Here is a 24,422-nt window from a genome sequence, read left to right as displayed (position 1 = left end):
CGCCGCCGCCGCCGCCGCCGCCGCCTCGCCGCCGGAGTTGGGCTCGGTGGGGCTTCCCCCCTCGCAGCCTCAGTCCTTCCAGGCTGCCTGCAAGTCAGCCTGGCTCCGAGTCACGTGTCAGTGCCCGAGGCAGAGACTGAGAGAAAAAAACGCGCTTCATTCCTTCTTCCACCGCCATACTGTATTTTATACTAAATCTCATTTTTATTCCAACATTTTACTCCCGCTCGGTGAGTACCTTCTCAGTGGCCTTCTTGTCCTATTCTTTTTTTTTGTCCTTTTTTTTTGTTTTTGTTTTTCTTCTTTTTTTTTCCACTTCTTTGATTATTGTTTATATTTGGGAAAGCTGGAGGAGCATGGTTTTGAGCCTTTTCCTGAATCCAAGTTTTTCTAGCATGAGATGGTTCTGTAGACAAGGCGCTGTGTCTGGGAGTCCGCGGCGACCGTGCCCGCTGGGAGCGACTCCCAAGTCCAGCAAAATATGCAACTGGTTTTATGGAAAAAGCGATGTGAAGTATGGTGCCAATTTTTTTTTTCCTTTGTAAAAATAAAAAGCATGTTTCTAACTCTTTTTTTTTGCATACTCTTTTTTCTGATAAGATTTTTGTATAGGTGGGATTTTACGGCAGTGTTTACAAGTTTGTGGTTTTGCAATACTGGTACAAACCACTGAGCAAAAAACATTAATTTTCTATCTTTTTGTGCCGTTTTTGGAAGCCGGTGAGAACAAATTCGTTTTTTTCCCTCCTGTTTTTGACACCCATGCATAACATGAAACTTTTCTTGCAGCTGGTTACTGGGATAATTTTTAAGCAAAATACTTTTTTCCTCCTTTATATTAACTGTGACTTTTGCACATTTGAATTTTTTAAAAACCGAGATAATTTTATGATAGATATCCTGATATCTATATATTATCCCTTCTTCCTCCCCTTCCCCTCCCCGTAAATCAATTTTCAAATGATGGCAGTGGAAGGTTTTTCTGGAAAAAAAAAATGAAGTGCGGTTTGGTTTCCTTGTCAACGGAGGATGAAGTGAACAGCTGAGCAGCTCGCAGAGAGCAGGTACTTGGTCCCCTTGGAGGCGTTTCCCGGGTTTGCAATGGCAACACTGGTCCTGGCAAAGAAAGCTGTGTGTGTGTGTGTGCGCGTGTGTGTGTGCGCGCGCGCGCGATGGCGCGCGCTCCCGCGCGCGTCTCCGGGCAGTGTCCGAGCCCGCCGTGGGGAAAGCCGTGCCCGGAGCTAGTGAAAGCCAAAGTCCGTTCCCCGCCTCGGGATCCTTTTTGGATGTGCGCAAAATACGGTCCCTCCCCAGGCTGCGCCCAGGTCATCTCCGCGGCGGGCGGTGTCTGCGCCGCCGGCGGCGCCGGCTGGGGACGCGGGCCCTGTAAGTTCTTCGAGCGCCACTTGCGGAGCAGGAGGGGCGAGGGCCGAGGACGCGGCGCGGGTCGGCTGGGGCGGCCCCTCGGAGCGCCGGGGAGACGTGGGGAGAAGCGGCAGGGGCAGCATCTTCCGAAGGGGCTGGCTCCTGGCCACGCGGGCCGGGAGCTCGAGACATTTCCAGATCCCTGAGGATGGCACCAGCCCCCTCACGCTCAACTCCTGCTCCTCCTCTATGCCACGAGTAGACAGCGCAGTAGGTCTTTCCCAGCCCGTTGTGCTTGTTCCGAAGGGTTTTGCTTTCTTAGTGGTGTTGTCTTTGGATCTTTTCTTTCCCTGTCGTGTTGCTTTGGTTTTAAGTGCTCGCTGGCGTCTTCCAGGGGTTGGGGAAATAGTTAACTTTCTGTGGTGGTCAGTTGGGTTTTAGATTGAGGATGTAACTGTTAGTTTGCATTAATGAGACTACACCCCTTAGGTACAAATTAGCCTTTTATTTCAGTTTTAAAGGGACAACAGCGTTTTTCCTATTTTTAACCACCTGATCAGTGGTTCCAGAGGTTTTCCCCTGAGAACTGAGCACAGGGCAAGGGGTCGGGGTTGGTGATGGTGTGATTGATTTCAGTGTATTGGTAGCATTACAGTACTCGGTGTTGACGGTATTCTGTGGAGTTTAAGATATTTTATGATTGTCCTGTTACATATTTCCAGTATCATCTAGCACTGCTTTTTGGAGATGTACCAGTTGATAATAAAAAAGCTTTTTCTGTACTTAAACACAGTGACAGAATCTGCTGGAAAACTTGCTGTCCAAACAAATTTCTTGTCATACTTTAAATCTTGAAATCTGGAGGGTAACTATTATTTAAATGATTTGATTTTGAAGCTCTGATGTTCTTTCTTTTTTTTTTCCTTAAATGAAAAGTTTAGCCTTAAATTTGTCATATGTATATAATTTGAATTCTGTTAAAGTAAATATGAAGCAAAGGAAATAACTTTTTACTTCTAAAATTAAGTTTTCTTCTAGAGTATCTGTAGACAAAACAAATACCAGCATACAAAAGGGCCTGTAACAAATGGGTTAATTACTTAAACTATGGCTTTTAAAACAAGTATTTCTGTAAGTCTTGTCACCTCAGCTGGTGGAATGAAAAGTTTTATGCCTATATTTATTTACTCTTTGTGGTGAAAGAGTTAGGAGTACTAACGATCATTTATCTGTAGAACATTAAAATTTATTTCAATGTTTAGAAAGCTTTTTTAAAAAAATTCACAGTGCATTCTCAGTGGTGTTTGGAAGTTACAGTTGAGTTATTTTTGTACTCTGGGTAGCTTTTCTCTGTTAAGAAAGTCCTGTTGCATTTATATAAGGAAGACAGCTCATGTCCTGCCTGTGGACTACCAGACTTGATATCACGAAGGGTATAGTTCTAAGATTTGGCACAAATATTGTTACTACTAAGCTTTAATTTTTGATTTGTGTGTGTGTGTGTGTAGTGAGCACATTACTACAATATAATCTTTCATATGGTTTAAGCAGCTAGCAAAAGCATTTAAAAAGCCACTTTTTAATCACTTTTATCATAATGTATATAAATAGAAGTGCTCATTTATTTAAAAAGGCAAGTGAATGCATGTATATAATATTTCTTAGCAGTTTATATGTACTGTAAATCATTAAGTTCTTTTGAAAAGGAGAAACAGGATGAGTAGAAAGAAAAAACTTGAGTAATCAAACCAGAATTTTCATTTAGAAGACGAGTTGCTGCCCTGAGGTGGGGGTAATTGGGTCTTAAGATTGGAGCAGTGCTTGAGCTGTACTGTATGATGTTTCCAAATGAGATTGAAACTATAATGGGGCAGATGAAGATGTTCATAGCATTTTAATGTGGGAACAAATATGTAGCTGTGCTTTGAATTCTGTAACTAAAGATCATACTAAGAACCTTTAATTCATGTTAGGTTTTCATTTATTTAATAGTCATAGTTCATTTTATTTCATACTTATGTTAAATTCTATTACATGCAAATTTTTGAAATTTCCTCCTTCATGAATATACTGGGAATTCTACAACTCTTTAAACTGGTCACCTAGTCTATGTGTGTTTTGGTTTAAAATCTTTGCATGTAGTATCCTAGAGTTAGCACCGCCTACTGGTTTCTTATGGAAAAATAATGTTGTTCTTTCATTTAGTAAGCAACCCACCCAGATTCTGATCAGTTTAATCATGCAAATTATTTTCAACTGCAGGGAGAAAGGGTCTGGGAGGTAGAGGTGATGGGTGAGGGTAAGAAGATGTATAAATTAAATTGGTTTTTGGACTGTTAGCCGACTTTGAGAGTTTCATTTAAATTTTGGCAAAGAAATCATCACAAAGTTAAAACAACTGTTAAATTTCCTAGAACTTTTCTATGGGATGCCGACATTTGGACATTTTGAAAAATCCTGGATTACTGAATTAATTTTACAGTTTCTGTTCCAGTCTTGAACATTATAGAAAAAGAAACCGTTAATTGGAGTTCTGTCTTAAGTGTGTGGTTTGTCCAAACATTTTTGAATGAAATTTTCATCATTAAAAATAAACATTTATTTTTTCCTTATATTTACCCTTATATGATTAAAAGCAAGCAAGTAGCACACTTATTTTTTTTCTTAGTTTGCATGAGGTAGCCACACTGTGGTGGTGTTATATATGAGGGGGAAAGTTTCAAACACATAATTTATAGAAGCACTCTTTATATTCTTAACCACAAAAAATATACTGCCTTTTTTAAAAAAAGATGGCCAATTTATTTTCTCTAATTTTTATGAAAGGCTACTGTTTAAAAGAGATACTATATTTATGCAAACAAATGAAGCCTTTAGAATATAAGAATAATGGAATAGAAAAGTAATGCACATACATATGATATGCCACAAATATTGTATTTTCCTAGTTAAAAGAATCATGTGCTATATGAATAACTGTTTCTTAGGTAAAATAGTCATTTTTTAAATGAGCTAATATAAAGCGTATGGAAAAGCTCCGATGTCTGTTACATTCTTGAATGCATTCCTCTTGAGTAAGAGTATGGTCATGCTTTGTTTACTCTTTACTGGTATTCCAAGCAACTAATTATACAGTGCATCAAATCAAGTAAAGCTCTACATTGGAAGTAGAAGAGAAGCAGATATTTAGAATAGTTTGCATGAAAGAAAGGAAATTGAAGGAAATACATTATTTAAATTTATTTATTCTTTCTGACTTTGAAAACTTTTATTTTTATATGCTTATTAGCTGTGATTTTAAAAAAATACAGTAATTTCCTCACTTCTATCATATTGTCATTAAGAAAATTCTATTTTGTGCATAAAAAACTGCAATAATGATGAATTTTATTCCTGAAACTTGTTTATGGAGCTCTGGAATATAATTAAAAACTAATTTAAAAAATTCCTCACTGATCTGAAGTTATTGTTATTATTTTCTTATTCTTTCATATTATTATTATTTGCTATTTCTAGTGACTTGCACAGGTGCCTTTAAAATCCCATTTTCATAATTTAATATGAGTTTTTAATTGAATAAATATCTCTTTAGTAATTGGCAGTGGCAACATAAACTTGCACATTTTTGATGACAGGGGCAATTCATTTCACTATACCATGATTTTGAGAACAATAATTATGAAATAAAATGTATGTACAAAAAGCTAGTTACACATTTAGCAAGTGTTATGTAAATATAATATGTGTAATCACTCTTATTTTTATTATTAAATTTTGACCTGTGGAAGAGATATATCTAACCCAGCCATTGCCAACTTCTACTAGTTTTACTTTATTCTTCTAGATTTTAGTTTTTCAAGAAAGTATTGGGGCATTTTTTTGTCCTTGTTGCTGTTCATTTGTTTTGTTAGACTTCTGTTAACAGTTAACTTATGGTCAATTGGTTTCGTGTTTTTGTAATTCTCTCACAAATTAAACTTTTTTGTTTGTTTTGCATTATCTTGCTGTTTTCTGGGGCTAAAACCTAGAGAATATAAAGGTGTTGATTTCATTTTCTATCCATTCCAAGCTGCAGAGAAGGCAATGGAAGAACTTATTTAGTGTTTAGGATAAAAGTGTTCTGGACTGTCCTTGGAGACTCTTCAGCTGGGGTCAAGGCTGTAAGATTTATTCCTTGGATCATGTATAAATCTAAGTGGAGAGAAATATAATGGAGAACATGGGAACCTTGTCCTGCTTTTCTGAAAGATGCAATGGAATGCATCATTAAGCACCCTCATAATAAAGAAAAATTCGAGATTTTATTTGTAAATATGTTTTATAACATTACATCTAACTCATCAATTTCTTTCTATATATTTTACTTAGAATAATATAGTTGAATATTTTGTCTAAATTTTAAGAGTGGAAATTAATTGCATTCATACAGAATCTGTGTGTATAGATACACATTTTGATAGTTACATGCTAAATTGTTAAAGGTACAACATATTTTTGAGTCAGTTTGGAAATTGTTACCAGGTTGGAGTAGGCAAGGGCTATGTTTTCTTTAATCAAGATGAGCGGGACAGAAAAGTAAGACTAACATTTATTGATGTATCAAATGAATGTAGTTCCATTTGTTCTTCCATGAGTAGGTAATATCATTATTTTACATTTTTGAGGAAGCTGAGACTTAGATATGTAACTTGTTTGAAGCTCCACAGGTAGTAAAGGGGAAGTGACAGGAATGTCTGAATTGATATCTTATGTCCCTTCTGTACAGGGATGTTCCATTTGTGGAGAGAAATTTGTTTGTTTTGTTTCAGCTAGTCTAAAACAACTGCTGCATCTTTATTCTTGGTACATAATTTAAAACTACTGTAGTCACTTTTAGTAGTAAGTGCTGTGGCCAAAAATAATAGAAAATGGCACCATTTACACAGAGACATTTACTGGTCCTGAAAGGACTTTCAAGTAGCAACATCACAAATCTTTCCATGACTCTAGGATTTTCTAAAGAGAACCAAATCATGGAAATTTGTCAGGAGCCACTGGTACTCTGTGGTCAAGACAAAATTAGATGGTTCAACATCTACAAGTGGCTTTCTAGATGACCAGGGGGAAACACTCAACAAATATTTACTTACTAAGTACAAAGTGTAATCTATACTTGAGGCTTTTGCAGTGTGAAGTGAAAACTTAGTCTTCTGCACAAGGAAAACAGAACCACCAATTTTCATAACACAGCAAGTCTATAAATATAGGTGTCTCTTCTGTCTACCAGCATCTCACTATCGACATCATCTCCACCTCAGAATTCACTGTTAACACATATTTGGATGTCACAGTTTCTTCAAGCTCATTTTATCCATTTGTTAATAACATAAAACACATATAACTGAAAGATGTTATTTTAGGATACTGTTTTTAATTGCTTCAGATGTGTGAAAAAGTCTTCCATTATTAAGTAGTTTCCTTGGAACATGAAAAGTGGTTATTTTTCAATAAAGAATGGGAAACATAAACCACCGTGGAGGTAGTGTAAATGAACGTGATGAAATGGATTGCAAAGATGATGGTAAATCTGCAAGTCCATAAAAACAGTGGATCTGAAGGCCAAGGCAGAAGGACCCTTAAGATCTGCCTTTGTGTTTGGAATCTGGATAACTCGAGAACGAGTGGTATAGGGGTGCCTGGGTGGTTCAGTCCGTTAAGGGTTTGACTTCTGAACTTGGCTCAGGTCATGATTTTAGGTTCCTGAGATTGAGCCCTGAGTTGGGCTCCATGCTGGGAATGGAGCCTGCTTAAGATTCTCTCTCTCCCTCTCTCCCTCCCCCCAGCTCTCTCTCTTTCTTTAAAAGGAAGGAAGGAAGGAAGAAAAAGAAGGAAAAAGAGGAAGGAAGGAGGGAGAGAAGGAGGGAGGGAGGAAGGAAGGAAGGAAGGGAGGAAGGAAAACTAGTGGTATAAAACAAAACCAAAAAATAAAAATATCTAGAGAAGAACCTGACTTGCTGGGAGAATGGTTCAGCTTTGGACATATCACTGATTTGAAGTTCCAACATTAATTCCTGGATAAAATGACCAATGTGCAATGAAATTCAGCTCTAAAGCTGGAAAACACGCTGAAAGATAGAGATATTGCGAACTTATTTATGCCAAAACTTTAGGAGGGAATAACTCATTCAAAGGCAAAAATTTGGGAAACACCTGCATTTTTTTTTGATTGGATGTAAAAGGATCTGGTTAAAAGCAGAAAAAGAGGAAGAGGAGAATACCCACTGAAGCTTAGGAAAATGTGTGTGTGTAAAGGAGAAGTGTTGTTCAATAGGGCTAATGCTGCTTAGGCTTACAGGAAGGTGAGGCTTGGGAAGTGTGGGAATGGTGGGTGGAATCTGTAATTAAAATCCACTGATTTTAAAAAGGAACTGAATGAACTTGAACAAAGGAAAAATTCTGGATATGATGTGACAACATCATAAAGAGGTCAGTCCCTAAGATTGTATGTGTCACATACTTTTGTATGTGTGTTTCTCTGTGTGTGTGCATGTAACCTGATCTCAATAGAAAGACCATAAAAAGTTTTCCTGGAACTAGGTAAGCTGATTTTTAATTACATATAGAAAAATAAACATGCAAGGATAGCCAGGATAATTCCAAAAAAGAAGAGCAAAGAAGGGGCTAAGCTATCACATATTAAAATATAAAGCTTTTAAAAATAAATATATTTACTAGCTCTGTCTCCTGAAAAAGTCTTCTAAACAGTGTCTCTGGTTGCAGTGAGCACATCCAGTGCACAAATTGTGGTTTCTAAATACCATTTCCTACTCAAGGGGACCAGAGCTTTTTAGAGAACTGGCTGATTTTAAGTCTAGGCAGAAAAAGTACAAGTGGATATCTCATTGTGCCAGAAAGTAAGGAAATGTCCAAAGATGAGTAAGATTGTGTCAACTTTATTTGTAAATTGTAACTATAAATGGGAGCCAGTTTGAAGGGCCTTCCCATCGCCAAATTCAGATAAATTTGAACATCAAGTGTTGTTGGTTTGCAGCCTCAGGAGTTTCTTGGGTGAAATTTGAAACTGGGCCCCATACTCCGAGGGTAAGGAGAAACTGAAGCGAAAGGCACATCGGTCTAGGTTGTAGGTGGCAGTTTTGATAAGCAAGAGAATTTGCATAGGGTGGTCACAAGACAAGTAGATCTTTGTTTTTTTTTTTAATTTTATTTTATTATGTTATGTTAATCACCATACATTACATCATTAGTTTTAGATGTAGTGTTCCATGACTCATTCTTTGCATATAACACCCAGTGCTCCATTCAGTACGTGCCCTCTTTAATACCTATCACCAGGCTAACCCATCCCCCCACCCTCCTCCCCTCTAGAACCTTCAGTTTGTTTCTCAGAATCCGTAGTCTCTCATGGTTCATCGATCTTTGCATCTATCCACCAGAATCTCAAAAGTTTAGATAGCTACCTTAGTGGGGTTCAGTCATATATCCAGTCGGGATGGGCTCAACAGCACATTACCCTCTTAAGACTGTGTACTTGAAGTGGCTCCTAGTGTGGGAATGGTGGGTGAAATGTATATTTCAAGGATGGGGAGGAGGTAAGGAGCATCTGATTGCCTGGGTCCAGCTGGAGGGTCAACCACCTGTCACATCTTCTCAGTGACCTGCTCCAACAAGAGTGACTGTAACAGTTTGTAAAACATTGAGTGAAGTAAAATCCATGAGTCCATAATGAAACTCAAAAACAAACAAATAAAACCCAAAACAGGAACTAATTCTGATAATAATTAAATTGAAGGAAATGGTTAGCCTGTTTATCTAAGGAAGTACTCTTTTCTAGTTGATGAGGGACCAATTCTTTACAAAACCATGTGGGTTGATTTATGTAAGAGATGCTGGAATTAGAAAATTAGTTTATAACTCCCAATGAAATAAGTAGTTCTGTCAAGAATCATCAACAGGTGCTAAAGTCATTAGTTAAAAGTATTTTGGGCAGTAACATATTCTCATGGTGCTCAAATATTACTTCTTAATTGCTTCTAGCTATTGTCTGTTTAAATAACTAAGTTATCAACCCTAGCTTCATTAACAGAGAGCCTGATGCCATAAGCCTCCTGATGGACACAGTATCAAGTCTCCATCCGGCACCGGTTTTGAAATATTGTTGCTAGAATGTTCAAGCTGAATCTAATAAAACCTGTTTAAACTTAACTTTCAGTTTACAGAAAAAGAGAGGGAAAGAGGAACAGGTTAAACTAAACCTTGAAGAAAGAGACAAATTTCCAAGGTTTAGTATTCTGCACTGAACATACCAGACATGTGGCCTAGTTTCTTCAAAAGTTTCACACCACGGTAGGGAGAATTTTCTAGATTAGAAGAGAGTATAAAGTCGGGGCGCCTGGGTGGCTCAGTTGGTTAAGCGACTGCTTTCGGCTCAGGTCATGATTCTGGAGTCCCAGGATCGAGTCCCACATCGGGCTCCCTGCTCGGCAGGGAGTCTGCTTCTCCCTCTGACCCTCCCCCCTCTCATGTGTGCTCTCTCTCTCTCTCTCTCTCTCTCTCTCTCTCTCTCAAATAAATAAATAAATAAAATCTTTAAAAAAAAAACTTTAGAAGAGAGTAAAAGAAAAGCAAATGCAATACTGGAAGCTGTATTTGATCCTATTTAAACAAAAGAAACAGGCTCAAATCTTGGTAGAATTGGGAAAATTTATATATAGGCTAGATAAATGATATTAGGAGATGCAAGCTGAGTGTAGTGATAAGTGTCATGCGTTCTTATGAGTCATCATCAAATGTGTGTGAGATGTGTCTGGAACAAATCATCATTTGTTAATTTTTGAATGCAAGGAGACGTTATGCAGATTTCATTGTACTCTTTCAGATTATCCGATTTTTTTTTCAGTTAAAATGTTGAAAAATCCATTAGTTGTCATTGAGAAAAAATATGTATATTAGAATTAAACAGAAGCAGAAAGAAGTCCCGTTGCCCATGTTTAAGGTCATTTGGGGTCTTGAAGATATGAAGACAAGAAGTAAATGAAGTTTAATGCTAATCGTGGGACTGAGATATTATTCAAGGAGTAATATTATTGAATAAAGGGTATATTTTAAAGTCAGAATAAAGAAAATCTGAATGCATATTTACTTTTTTCAGGATGGAATCCCCTAGCAAGAAGAGATGGAACTGTAAGGATGAGCATGGTAATTTTCAGGAGCAAGTTTCAGAATGTGCTGAGGGGTTAGTGTGATCAGTGCTAGCACAAGAAGATGTTTGTGTATTAGAAGAGGAAAGAAATTCAGTCAGTTTATTAGTTAACTGAATTCCTTATTTATTCAGCTGTGTACTGGAGGATGGAGATTCAGTGGTAATAAGACTCCATGCCTGCAGGGAGTTTGGCATGTAATGGTGACTTCAGTCTTCTCAGGTTAAGTGCAAGGTCATACGTTGAGAAGAACTGGTATGGGCATAGGAGCTTGGAGAATACAGCCAAGAATATGCAGGAGGTCTGTAAAAAAGATTCTAGAGCCATAAGGTGAAACTTGGCAAAATTGACAACAATTTGTCACATTTTAGTCAAGGCAATTGCATCACTTTCTTTAGCAGTACTTAGTCTATAATCTGAATGGGTCTAGCAAACAACTGAAGTTTACTTGATTAGAAGATTAGCAAGGTATGCATAATGCAAAACAAAGAGCCTGGCTTTCTAACATAGTGAGTATGTTATAGAAAAGAAGGGCCATAAATTTGGGCTGGGAAAGGGGGCAAGGTCAGCTCCAGGAGATGAATGAACTAAGAACAGGTTAAGAATTGAGAGCCTGAAGTCAGGATGAAAACTAATAGCAAGTTTACTATTTTTAATAGAATGAGAAAGGTGCAAGGATGGATGTCTTTGATCAGAGGAGAATATTATTCCTCCAGATTTTGATAGTGGAACAGAGTCAAATGATGAACACATTTTAGAGTTTGGGAAGGCATGTGGCTTACTAAGGTTGCTGATATTGAGAAGTTAAAGCATTGTGAGGAAAGGCTGAGTGTTAAAGTGTAATTTAGAAAAAGGATTTTTTTAGAAGATTTATTTATTTATTTTGAGAGATAGGGCACATGTACTTGAACAAGGGGAGGGGCAGGGGCGAGGATCTCAAGCAGACTCTGAGCTGAGCTCAGAGCCTCATGAGGGGTTCGATCCCAGGACCCAGAGATCATGACCTGAGCCATAATCAAGAGTCTGATGCTTAGCCAACTAAGCCATGCAGGCACCCCTAGAGAAAGGATTTTTTAAATCCATAATTGCAGACGGGGAAGAAGGTGGAAAGGAAAACTTTAAAACGTGCTAAAAAGTACCAATGACATTTCTAGAGGTTTATAATTAACTGATGTCATAAAGGAATTTTTTTTTCATTTATGTAGGATTTTAGTACTCTCTTTTGGAACATCATAAAGAGAGCCGTAGATAAGTAATGTTTGCATTTATCTTGATCCTATTTGGTTAGAATATTCAGGGAATATAGAAATAAACTCTGCAATGGTTACTGCAACCCAAGTTGAGTTTTGTAAGAAGTTACTGATCAGGGGGCACCTGGGTGGCTCAGTCGTTAAGCGTCTGCCTTCGGCTCAGGTCATGATCCCGGGGTCCTGGGATCGAGCCCCACGTCGGGCTCCCTGCTCGGCGGGAAGCCTGCTTCTCCCTCTCCCACTCCCCCTGCTTGTGTTCCCTCTCTCGCTATATCTCTCTCTGTCAAATAAATAAATAAAAATCTTAAAAAAAAAAAAAAAGAAGTTACTGATCAGAACCAGGGAAACTAATACAGGATACGACACTAAAATACTTTCTAAACGTAACAGTAAATGATTCAGACTTAAAGAAGGTTATAAAGTGTTTGTTAATATATTTTTTTTTGTCTAGTTCAAGATTTTTTTTTAAGTCAGAAGTCCAGTTAGGTAGACAGACAATAGCTGTTATTGCTGGATATGTTGCTGTAGCTGCTATGACCTCATTCCATTTATAGATCGTCCGTTAGGGGTCAGACTGACTGCTAAGTGCTTAGTCATATTGTGCCTCATCTTTGTTACACCATGGAAGAATGTATTATTATCGCAGATAGTAATATCTGGGAAGACATTGAGGATCAGACGGATGGCTTGTCCAAAGTGCTGTCAGATGTCTGACTAAAGATCTGAACACAAGCCTTTTGCTCCACACTTAAACCAACATGCCTTCTTTAAAAAATGGAGAAAAAGATACTTGATTTGTACATCATTAGGTCAGTGACATTTGTCTAATAAAATAGGCACCTGCACAGCAGCTCCCTACATAGGGAATATTTAAAAACACAATGCTTTTATTCAGAACTGTGCTGCATCATTCGCCATTCTTGTCCTTCTCATAGTCTTCGGTAGTGTTTCTGCTCTGAGCGGAATTGTGATTTTGAACACTTGTTCATTCATTCTTCCACTATACATTGGGAATCTATTGTATCTAAGTGTGTTTTAGGAGATTTAAAAAAAAGTTGAAGAACAAAACAAGACACAGACCCTGTCCTCATGAACTGACAACCTACTTGAAGGAAATGGTTCATGTGAAAAGAGACAGTAAGGTAATCAGAATTAAGAAAAGTATAGATGATTACTTATGGTTACACAGATTATTAAGGCACTTGAAAAATTTGGAATGCAGTGCCTCTCTCTTTCTCCCAGTGACTTTGCAAGGTCCTCAGATTGGGAGATTTGACAATACTCTGGATATTGTATCCAAAGTTAGGAATACGTGAGCGCATACGGGAAAATGGGTAGCAGGAAAAGTAAATAGGCCAATGAAGAGGACAACAGCAACCACAAGATTTAGAGAGGGCCATCTGGAAAGGAAATTGGAAGATGAAAAAGAATGATAAACTTTCAAAGAAAAAAAGAGGTCAGCAATAAGGAGGTACAGTTAATATGAGTGTATGACTTTGTATTCATATTTTATTCATTAAAATAAAGTTCATTATTTGGGAAAATGAATTTTATTTTGGAATATATTGAGATTATTCAAAATTTCAAATAAAAACACCTTATTAGAAACTCTTAAGTACTATAAAACATATAAAAGGAGTTCAGAAATATCTATGCATTTAGATGCTTTAGGTGGACAACAATGTACAGTTGACCCTTGAACAACACAGGTTTGAACTGTGCGGGTCCACTTATGCACGGGTTTGTTTGTTTGTTTGTTTGTTTGTTTGTTTTGATCAATGCAGTACAGCACTGTGAGTGTATTTTCCTTACGATTTTATTAATAGCTTTCTCCATCTTAATTGTAAGAATACAGTATATATGACCAATAACATACAAAATATCCATTAATCGACTGTTTATACTATTAGTAAGGCTTCTGGTCAAGAGGCTATTAGTAGTTAAGTTTTTGGAGAGTCAAAAGTTATATGTGGATTTTCAACTGCACAGTAGTCAGAGACCCTAACCTCTATGTTGTTCAATGGTCAACTGTCATTTTATTAATAATTTAGATTAGTCGGGGTGCCTGGGTGGCTCAGTTGGCTGAGTGTCTGTCTTTGGCTTTGGTCATGAACTCAAGGTCCTGGGATTGAGTGCCGGGTGGGGCTCTCTGCTCAGTGGGGAGTTGTGCTTCTCCCTTTACCCTTGCCCCCCGTTGCTCTCTGTCCTTCAAAGAAATAAAATCTTCTAAAAACTAGTGAACCAATAGTATGAAAATACTTTGTTTTATTTAATCTCTGAGTGTATTCCATCATGTTTGTAATCTTTATTTCAGAATTGCTAGAGCCTTCCTTCCTTATTCCAGGCCTCCCTCCTGTCATTGTTGCAATTGGAGAAAAAAAAAATAACAAAAAAGAAAGTGTAGAAGAGGGAAGAGGGGAAATAAAGAGGAGGACAATGGGAAGACATTCTTGAGATCAGCACTGCCCAGGTGAAAGAGAAGGCAAGCCAGGAAAACAAGCCATCATGTGTAATTTTAAATTTTTTAGAAGACACATTAAGAAGAAAAAAGAAACATGAAATTAATTTTCATAATATATTTTATGTAACTCAGTTTATCAAAAATGGTTATTTCAACATGTAATCAATATAAAATTATTTTTTAAACATTTTGCATTTTTTTTTGGTACTAAATCTTTAAAATCCAACTTGTATTTTACTCGTAGAGCACAGAACTAGCCAAGGTTAAAAAGTGCTCAATAGACACGTGCTAGTAGCTATGACTAGGAAAATGCAGATCTAGAGGGTTCAGAAGTCTCAGGACCATGTCATGCTTTAAAATTTCTTTGATGTCTTGATCCTTAGCAGAGATTAGCCAAGATATATTTTGATATACTCTCTGATTGTCTCAATTTTAGCTTTCACTTTTTATTAAAATCTAACCTGAAATCCACCGAAGTTCATTTTTGCTAAAAAGTAATCTCGGGGCGCCTGGGTAGCTCAGTCGGTTAGCATCAGAGTATGGTCAGTTGGCTAAGGAATATTAATATTTGCTCAATAAATATTTCTTGAAAATTTGCTTTGCACCATTCTTTGTGTCACAAGATACTCCATAATGTATGAGAATGGAGATTTTGGTGTAGAAGGGGCAGACGGTGATAAATTCCCTAAGAGGTAAAAATATAGTTCAGGGTTAACATGGTATCTTATTTTGTATTAAATCAGAAGATTAATTTCCTATATAAGTATGTTCACAAAATATGACTCATAATTAAGTGAATAAAGTCAAACCAGTTTTTGATGACTGTATATAGAATGACACATTATTTGAAAAGAACACCACAAATTTATAGAATATTAAACAATTTGTGTAGTCTCCAAGAATGAAGTGATTTAGTATCCTTTGTTAAAATTGTGAGTCACCAAGAATCTGATGGGGAAATATGAACATTGAATGTTGACCTATTATCTCTCATTATTTGACTGTTTCAGAGCTTAGCCTAGGTCAGGATTCCCTTTACAGTCTTCCAAGGTGTGTCCTTGTGTGAGTGAGAGGGATATGACTGTGTGAATGTGTGGAATGGGAAGGGGAGAAAATGCATTGCTTATAAAAAGCTGGAGAAAATGGCATTAGATATCTAGTTACCATATAGAATATAATGAGAGGAGTAGCTCTCATTCTTTTTTGCCCTTTTTCTTTTTTTGATACCATGTCTCTTTCTTCGTCCCTGAAAGATGCATGTATAACATTAAATTTAAACAAAGTTTACTATGAGATTTCTTGTTTTTGATACCCAGACAGGGAGCTGGAAGTACTCAAAACACACTAATTCTAGATTTGGGGTTCTAAGGTTTTGACTGCATGTGCCATGGTTTTGATTCAGTTGTGTAACTGCAAAACTAATTTATGTCAAAATATTAATGAACGAGTTATACTTTTTTCTTTCATGTCAAAAATGTAATTGTGAATTTGGTATTTTTACTTATCTAGTGAGCATTATATTGCTATGTCTATCAGATCTTCAATTAGGGGATTAATCCTTAGTTGTTTTTGATCTTTCTCTGGTGAAGGAGAAGGGGGTTAATATATCTATATTGAAATCCCATAATCTCAGATTAGGTTTACAATATACCTAGGAGAGAAGGTAGGCTTGGATTTGTTACAAGTTGAAAATAAATGGTTTGGTTTTATAATTTCCTTTAATATAAGGGGCAGGAAGTTGGATGTAGAATATTATTCATTCTCAAAATCCAAATTTTTAATTTTATACTTTATCAGATGATTTCCTGCAGATAACTCAATTGACGCATATATTCTAAAAAATGTGTATCTGTTAAAAAATGAAATAAAAATGGAAAATGCTCAAAATGTCTTAAAAGGAAGCATTGTTATTATGATAGTATTGATGTTGAAATTTTAATCACTAGTGAGGAGATTCAAAATTATATCTTCCTTTTTATTCATATTATTTGGTATAAATCCTTTCAGCTTTTGTTTAAATAAGCAGTGATATAATTTTTAGTAAACGTTTGTAATTATGTAATACTTGCATAATTTGTGTAGTATATACATAATAATAACATATAAATGTTTAGACATATGCTATATAATATATGTAGTAAAATTTTGCACTTAAAAATATACTTTAAACACACTGTCATTAACTATCATTTGTAACATAATTTTAATGGCAATGTAGAATTTCACAATATACTTTGCCAAAGCCCATTGTGAATGTTTTAGTTGATTCTCTGCATTTTCTTCTGATTTTTATTTCAAATAATGCTTATTCCCATACTTACATTTTTTGTGTGTTTGTTTTAGAACAGTGTTGTGGCATTTTATGCACTTTTAATTTATATGAATTCGTACTTTTTAATTATATTTTTAGTGAAAACACAAGCTTAACACTTCATCCAGTGTTCAGGAAATTTATCTTCTTGTCCAACATTAGTAGAAAAACTGTGTTGGACTTACTTACAGATGATACTAAAAAAAACTCCATATCACATGGAGTTTTATATATGGAAGTAGTATATAACCTATTGCAGATATTTTCGGGAGCAGTTTTTACATACCTTTCATGATTACTTCAGAACCTAACCACTAAGAAATAGGCTATGTAATTGTATTTCATAGAATATTTTTCTTACATGGGCAGTGACATTTTGAACACTTACTTTAAAAAAAAATGCCAGAGCTTTTAAAATTTAAAGTTTAAAATGTTATAGTGATTTCTTAATATTTTCACCACATGTATGTGTATTAACATTGAAGTACTCTGGTTGCTTACTAGCACAAACAATAACACTTTTTAGTAATATGTCACTCACCTGTGAAAGTTACTCGAAACGTAACATAAAAACAGAATTGCATGGGAAAGGAGTAGGACATCAGTACTTTTTGCAGTTGTAAATTAATTATTTCCAACAACACAACAAAGGAATGTTAATTCTTTTGAAAAAGAAGCAAATGGAAATGAGAAAGATGCTTATGGCATTTATCATTTATCACTCAGGGTAGTTGGGCTTTTTACTTGCCATCAGAAGAGTGCCTGGTGCTGTGAGGGGAACCTGGGTGGCTCGGTTAAGAGTTCAATTCTTGATTTCTGCTCAGATCTCAGGGTCATGAGATTGAGCCCTGTAACCATCGAGCACCACTCTAAGCATGGAGCCAGCTTGGGATTCTCTCTCTCTCTCCCTCCCCTCCTCCCCACCCATTCTCTCTAAGAATAAAATAAAACCGAAATCTTAAAGAAAAAAAAAAAAAAGAGTGCCTGGTGCTGTGAATCTTTTCTAGGGAAGAGAAGCTGTACATACATAGCCTCCTTTTGAGTCCTCTAAAGTTTCCAGGATGACTAGAGTTTGCAGAAAAGAACTAGAACCGTTTGATGCCCAATATTTTGTTTTCATTTTTATTTTTTGTCAGTTGTGTGAATCACAGTAGAATTCTAAAAAGTACAGGAAGAAAATAACAGTTTTTTCAGCAGATTATTCTGAACTAATTTTAATGAAAGTTTTCAAATGCTTTTCTTTCATTTACTCGGGTTAATTAGGGTTTTCTCCCATCATGTTGATGATGGCAATAGTAAAAAAATGTTGCTACCCAAAATAGAATCTGTGGCCTACTGATGGCTAGTTGAAGACAAGAAATTGAGACTTCCCTACAATTTTACAGAAAAATTTTATGTCTTATTGTATGTCTTTTGGTTTTTTCCTTATTTTTTCCAGTAATATATTTTTAAAAGATTTTATTTATTTCTGGAGAGGGAGGGAGTGTGCATGTGAGTGTGCACAAGTGGGGGAAGGGGCAGAGGAACAAAAGGGCAGGATGGAGGGAGAGGGTAAGGGAGAGACTCCTAATCAGACTCTGTGCTGAGCAGGGCTGCATCTCATGACCCTAAGATCATGACCTGAGCCGAAACCAAGAGTAAGACACTTAACCAACTGAGCGACCCAGAGGTGCCCCTTTAGTAATATATTTTTATTTTATTTTATAAAATATTGATTTGCTACTGGTTGAAAATTTAAAAAAAAAGGTCATTCACCACAAATTGCTTGAGAAGTATTGGTATAAAACATAGCACATTGCACTTACGCATTTTTTGTCCTTTCTAGATTATGTTCATCTTGAAAATGAAGATAGCATAATTCAGTCATTCACTAACTCATATTTATTCATTTGCTTATAAACACATCAATTGACACACTGTTAGTTACTGATACACAGAATATAGAAACATCGTCCCATTTGTAATGGGCTCACAATCTCCAGGGAAATTTAATTCTATGAGAGTAGTTACCCAGTGTTTATAGATTCAATAAATATTACTAGAATTAATTGTATTATTTAAGTAAATATATACATGCAAATATATTCATACATATACAGTGTATATATATATATGTATTATAACATTTATATTATTTTTGTTTTTTTAAACCTCTGGTATTATATGCAAATTGCCTAAAATTTTAAAAGAAATTATCACAAGCAAGTCACATTGAACTATTCTTACCCTGTAATAATTCTGAATAAAAAGAGAAATTTCATATAGAGACTGATATTGTAATTCTGAGTAGTTCACCCAAAAGATCTGAGCAAATATCAGAAGCATTATTTATTTTTTCTGAAGATTTTATTTATTTATTTAACAGAGAGAGAGAGAGCATAAGCAATGGGAGCAGCAGGTAGAGGTAGAAGGAGAAACAAGCAGGGAACCTGATGTGGGGCTCGATCCCAGGACCCTGGGATCATGACCTGAGCCGAAGGCAGATGCTTAACCAACTCAGCCACCCGGGTGCCCCGGAAACATTGTTGATAGAATTACACCTCTAAAAAAAAAAATAAGGAAAGAGGAGCACGAAAAAACTTTTTCCTTTTCAGATGAAAATATCTGGAAAATATTGATATATTAAAATCTGTAAATAATATTCTGCGATTGTCTTAAAAATGGAATAAGTTTTTAAAAATTTTTTTCTTATTTGCAAAGATTTACATATTTTGACCCCATCGATTTATGTTTAATGTATACAAACTAGCGTTGTAGCTGTGCATGTTATTAATGCCTATAGATTCTGCCAGTATATTTACATATACCTGATTAACATCAGTTTCACCTAAATCAAGTTACTTTTCTTCATTTTTGTCCATTTTTTGTTTGCTTTTACAGAAATGTTATCTCACCATGTTACGTTCCCCAAAGTACCACTGTGACATTTTGCTTTTTTAAAAATATTTGGTGAATTCTTAAATGTATCTTTTTTGTGCATGCCATATGTTCAACTCCTGTTTCAGATTTCTTCATAAAGCTTCTGTGGTTATTTCTGTTATCATTTCCAAAAATAATTTACTCTGAAGATATAATTTTAGTAAGCAAAAGCAGTGTTCAGTATTACTAGGCTTAGATAATATATAGCAGTTTTTTATATGGCAGAGGCATACAAAATGTGCCAGGTTTTTTAGGTCCATTATTTTTATTCTTATTTTATAGATGTTGGCCTGGAGAATCAGAGGCATTGAGTTACCGGCCCAGGCTGACAGGGCTGCTAGGTAGCAAAGCTAAAACTTCAGTCCAGGTCAGTCGGATGAAAGTCTATAATTCTTTTTTTTTTTTTTTTTAAAGATTTTATTTATTTATTTGAGAGAGAGAGAATGAGAAAGAGAGAGCACATGAGAGGGGGGAGGGTCAGAGGGAGAAGCAGACCCCCTGCTGAGCAAGGAGCCCGATATGGGACTCGATCCCGGGACTCCAAGATCATGACCTGAGCCGAAGGCAGTCGCTTAACCAACTGAGCCACCCAGGCGCCCGAAAGTCTATAATTCTGACCCATAAGGTTACTCTCATTTCATAATACATGCTATCTTAAGTAGGATTTGATGACTTACACAAATGATCCGTTGTCTTAGTCTGTTTGGGCTGCTATACCAGAATACCATAGACTGGGTGATTTGTAAACAATAGAAATTTATTTTCCCCATTTCTGGAAGCTGGGAAGTCCAAGATCAAGATATCAGCAGATTCACTGTCCAAGGAGGCCGTCTTTCTGGTTCATAGAGGGCTGTTTTCACGATGCATCCTCACATGGCAGAAGGCATGACGGAGCTCTCTAGGGGCCCATGGGGGCTCCACCCTCATGATCTAATCACATCATAGAGGCCCTACATCCCAGTACCATCACACTGGGGGGTAGGATTTTAACATATGCATTTTGGGGGTACACAAAACTTTCAGTCCGTAATATCCTTTTATTTGATCATTATTTTTTCTGACTAACAAAACGTGTGTTGACACTTCAGAAAGTCTGTGAAGCCATTGAGCTCAGATAATGCTCTCAGTATACAATTACTGAACATTTGCTCCTTTGGCTCAAAACAGGTAAAGTGACAACACTATAAGTTATAAAGACACCACCCGGGCGCCTGGGTGGCTCAGTTGGTTAAGCGACTGCCTTCAGCTCAGGTCATGGTCCCGGAGTCCTGGGATCGAGTCCCATATCAGGCTCCCGGCTCAGCGGGGAGTCTGCTTCTCCCTCTGACCCTCTCCCCTCTCATGCTGTTTCTCTCTCTCTCTCTCTTAAATAAATAAATAAATAAATAAATAAAATCTTAAAAAAAAAAATAAAGACCCCACCCCCCACCCCCCCATCCCACAGTCATCGTTTCTGTTATCTCAGGGTGAAATCAACAATCAGGATGAGGAAAGCCATATGGCTGGAAATCAAGTTGATGCAGTGTTTTTTTTTTTTTTTCCTTCTGTTTAGGAATTAAACATTGATTAAATTTGAATTGGAGAGGATTCCAAAAATATTATAACCTGAAAGTATCGTACAATCCCCCCTCAACACATATGCAGGGTATTAAAAGGAAAAGCCACTGACACTCTTGTCTGGAGGTTTTTTTCTTTTCAATATTCTTTGACTTCCAACTGAAGCCTGTTACTTGAAGGAACAAGTAACCTAAATTCAAGACATCTTTGGCGGGGTGGTGGGATGGTGGTGCTAGAAATAGGAGTGCTTTTCTAAAACACTAAGTTGGCAATAAAAAGAACGAAAGGGAATCCATGATTTCAAGGAATTTATCTTTATGAATCTACATTTAAAAGTGGTCTGAGGAGAAAGAAGTAGCAAATTATAAGTTGTAATCAAGCCAACAAATAAATGATGGCTATTTTATTAGTTTGCTAGGGCTGTTACAACAAAATGCTAGAGACTGCTGGCTTAACCGACAAATGTATTTTCTCACAATTCCAGAGGCTAGAAGTCTAAGATCAAGGTGTTGGCAGGTTTGTTTTAAGACCTCTCTCCTTAGCTTGCAGCCTTCTTGCTCTGTGCTCTCATGGTCTTTCTTATAGATGCTCACATCCTTGGTGTCTCAAACTCTTTTATAAGGAAACCAGTCATACTGGATTAGGGTTAACCCATATGATGTTATTTTACCTCAGTTGCCTCTCTCAAGGCCCCATCTTCTAATACAGTCAGAATCTGAGGTCCTGGGGGTTAGGACTTTAACATACACATTTTGGTGGGACAGGATTCAGTCCTAAACAGGTGTTAACTATTTCAAACACTGTGGTAAATACTAGGGGAATGGATTACATTTCTGGCTTAAAGGAGTTTGCAGTCCTTGGTGGGATAAGGTAATGACTGTGTGGGTAACTCCAGCCTTTCTCATGCTACCTAAAATCCGGTGACCTCGTTTGAGTAGCTGGGAAGGTGTCCTCAGTCTCTCAGAAGCATCTCATTTAAGAGGGCACTTTTCTTATTAGAAAATGTAAATATTTCATTAAGGTTACATATATGAGACATTGGAAAAACAGTTCAGTGGGAGCATATGATTAAGAGTTGAATTAAGGCTATACACATTTATTTAGAGGACTATGAATTCAGTTCTCCAAGTGGGGAGTTTTAAGTTGTCAGGAGAATAACTGATGCTTTGGGGGAGAGGTCAGGAATAAGAAGAACAAGTTTAGAATTATCTCAGTGGAGGTGATATGTATAGTTGAGGTGAAAATGGATGAATTTGAGAATAAGGAATTGTAGGTGGGAAAGTGCTTCTCTCATAGCATTTACGCTCAGTGTTACTGAGCGAAAGCAAGGTTAACCAGTGAGAAAGTTGGAAAGACTAAATAGGTCTGTGGAAGGTAAGAGAAATTATCAAGGAAAAGAGGTCTGTCAGAGAGTCTATGAGAGTTCACAGTTCGTTGTTTAAAAAGTTTATAAATACATTTAATTTGTTAGATTATTGGGAGGGAAGATTTTTAGCCACAAACCTATTAGCAACTGTCAGATATAGGTCAAATCCACCATTTTTTGGTCAACAATTTGAGTTTTCTTTATGTGCAGTATACACATATCCCATGATAGTCTTTAAGTAATACTGAAGATTGGCCACGTGAAGTTCTTTTCTTCTGATTAAATTGTGAAATCAGTAGTCAAAGTATTTACATTAGAAAATCGTCATTACCACAGGAACCAAACTTTTTAAAACCTTTTAAAGTTTGATATTTTTTTCATTCTCTTTATAAAATAGTTTTTTTAAAAAGATCAGTATTTTCCATCTATATCTAAGTAAATCAAATTCACTAATAAATTAGAAAAATTATCAAGAGTTATCCTTTTCCCTTTAAAATATGATTAGTACATTAACCTTTTTAGACTTACTGTCAGAGCTGGAAGAGCTTAACTGTATCTTTTAAGTGTTCTAACTAGTCAGTGATGAGCTCTTCTGTTGTAGCTGTGATGGTTCTTAATCCCTTTAGGAGGAGCTTCAGCTTTCCAGAAGGAGGGTTCTCAGCCCCTCAAGACCAGAGAACCTGGAAAAGCCTTAAATGGGCAGACTGAAGACCCGTGTGTAATTCCTACCCTGGCTTTTGAGCTCACATCACACTTTGCATGCCTGAGCTTTGGTTTCTACATCTGTAGAAAGTGGTGCTAAAATTCATTGCTCTATCAGATTATTGGAATGATTGATAGGGGGAAGAAAAGCACCTCGTGATTTCTTTTTTTTTTTTTTTAAAGATTTATTTGTTCGGGCACCTGGGTGGCTCAGTCGTTAGGCGTCTGCCTTCGGCTCAGGTCATGATCTCCAGGGTCCTGGGATCGAGTCCCACATCGGGCTCCCTGCTCAGCGGGAAGCCTGCTTCTCCCTCTCCCACTCCCCCTGCTTGTGTGCCTGCTCTCGCTATCTCTCTCTGTCAAATAAATAAATAAAATCTTTAAAGATTTATTTGTTCATCTTAGAAAAAGAGAGGAAGTGCGAGCAGGGGAAGGGGCAAAGGGAGAGGGAGAGAGAGAATCTCCAGCAGACTCCCCCTGTATGTGGAGTCTGAAGTGGAGCTCAATCTCAGGACCCTGAGATCACGACCTGAGGCCAGACCAAGAGTCGGTCGCTTAACCGACTGAGCCACCCAGGCACCCCCAAAATAAGGAAGTTTTAAAGCAGGTGTCACAAATGAGGCTGAAATTGCCTCTTTGTGATATAAGAGGGTTCTCTAACATGACGACCTGAGAGTCGCAGCCCTGTCCAAATGTGAACCCTGTTGTATCGAGCATCCCAAGGTAAAAAAATAAATAAGAAGGTAGGAGGCCATTTAGTTGGAAGATTATACTACGTGAAGCTGCCATCCCTGTGGTAGGTATGCAGGGCTGTGCTTTGATTTTGAATTGGAGAAGCTTATATACATACACACCTGAATACATAAATAATAATACCAATAAATAAAAACATTAAAAAAATTTTAACTAACAAATTTTGCAAATATACTCCTCCCCTCAAAAAAGCTAACCATGGGGGCGCCTGGGTGGCTCAGTGAGTTAGGCGACTGCCTTCGGCTCAGGTCATGATCCTGGAGTCCCAGGATCGAGTCCCACATCGGGCTCCCGGCTCAGCGGGGAGCCTGCTTCTCTCTCTGACCCTCCTCCCTCTCATGCTCTCTCTCTCTCTCTCATTCGCTCTCTCAAATAAATAAAATCTTTAAAAAAAAAAAAGCTAACCATGGAAGATATTACAAAAAGACTATTTTTTTCAGAAGGTATGGTCTTTTTGATATTCCCTGATGTCCAACTGGTTCGCATGCACTTTTCAAAACAACACTACTGTTGACTGAACAAAATATACGTGCTGGCTTTT

The 24,422-nt window shown here is 37.0% G+C and overlaps 1 protein-coding gene across 1 annotated transcript in view; it reads left to right on the top strand.

Annotated features, from left to right (window-relative positions):
• The first annotated feature begins 208 nt into the window (after positions 1-208).
• The window catches only part of RALYL (RALY RNA binding protein like), a 693,429-nt gene continuing 669,215 nt past the window's right edge, over positions 209-24,422 (top strand). The window contains exons 1-2 of the mRNA XM_045896307.1: positions 209-230; positions 971-1,064. The gene's annotated coding sequence lies outside the window, so the exon portion shown is untranslated. The remainder of the gene's footprint in view (positions 231-970; positions 1,065-24,422) is intronic.

Source organism: Mirounga angustirostris, unplaced genomic scaffold (assembly GCF_029215605.1).
Source record: "Mirounga angustirostris isolate CCGP_5_RB_7025 unplaced genomic scaffold, mMirAng1.0.hap1 SCAF_4, whole genome shotgun sequence".
NCBI lineage: Eukaryota > Metazoa > Chordata > Mammalia > Carnivora > Phocidae > Mirounga > Mirounga angustirostris.
Note: the sequence above shows the minus strand (reverse complement) of the source record. Positions and strands in the feature narration are given on the sequence as shown.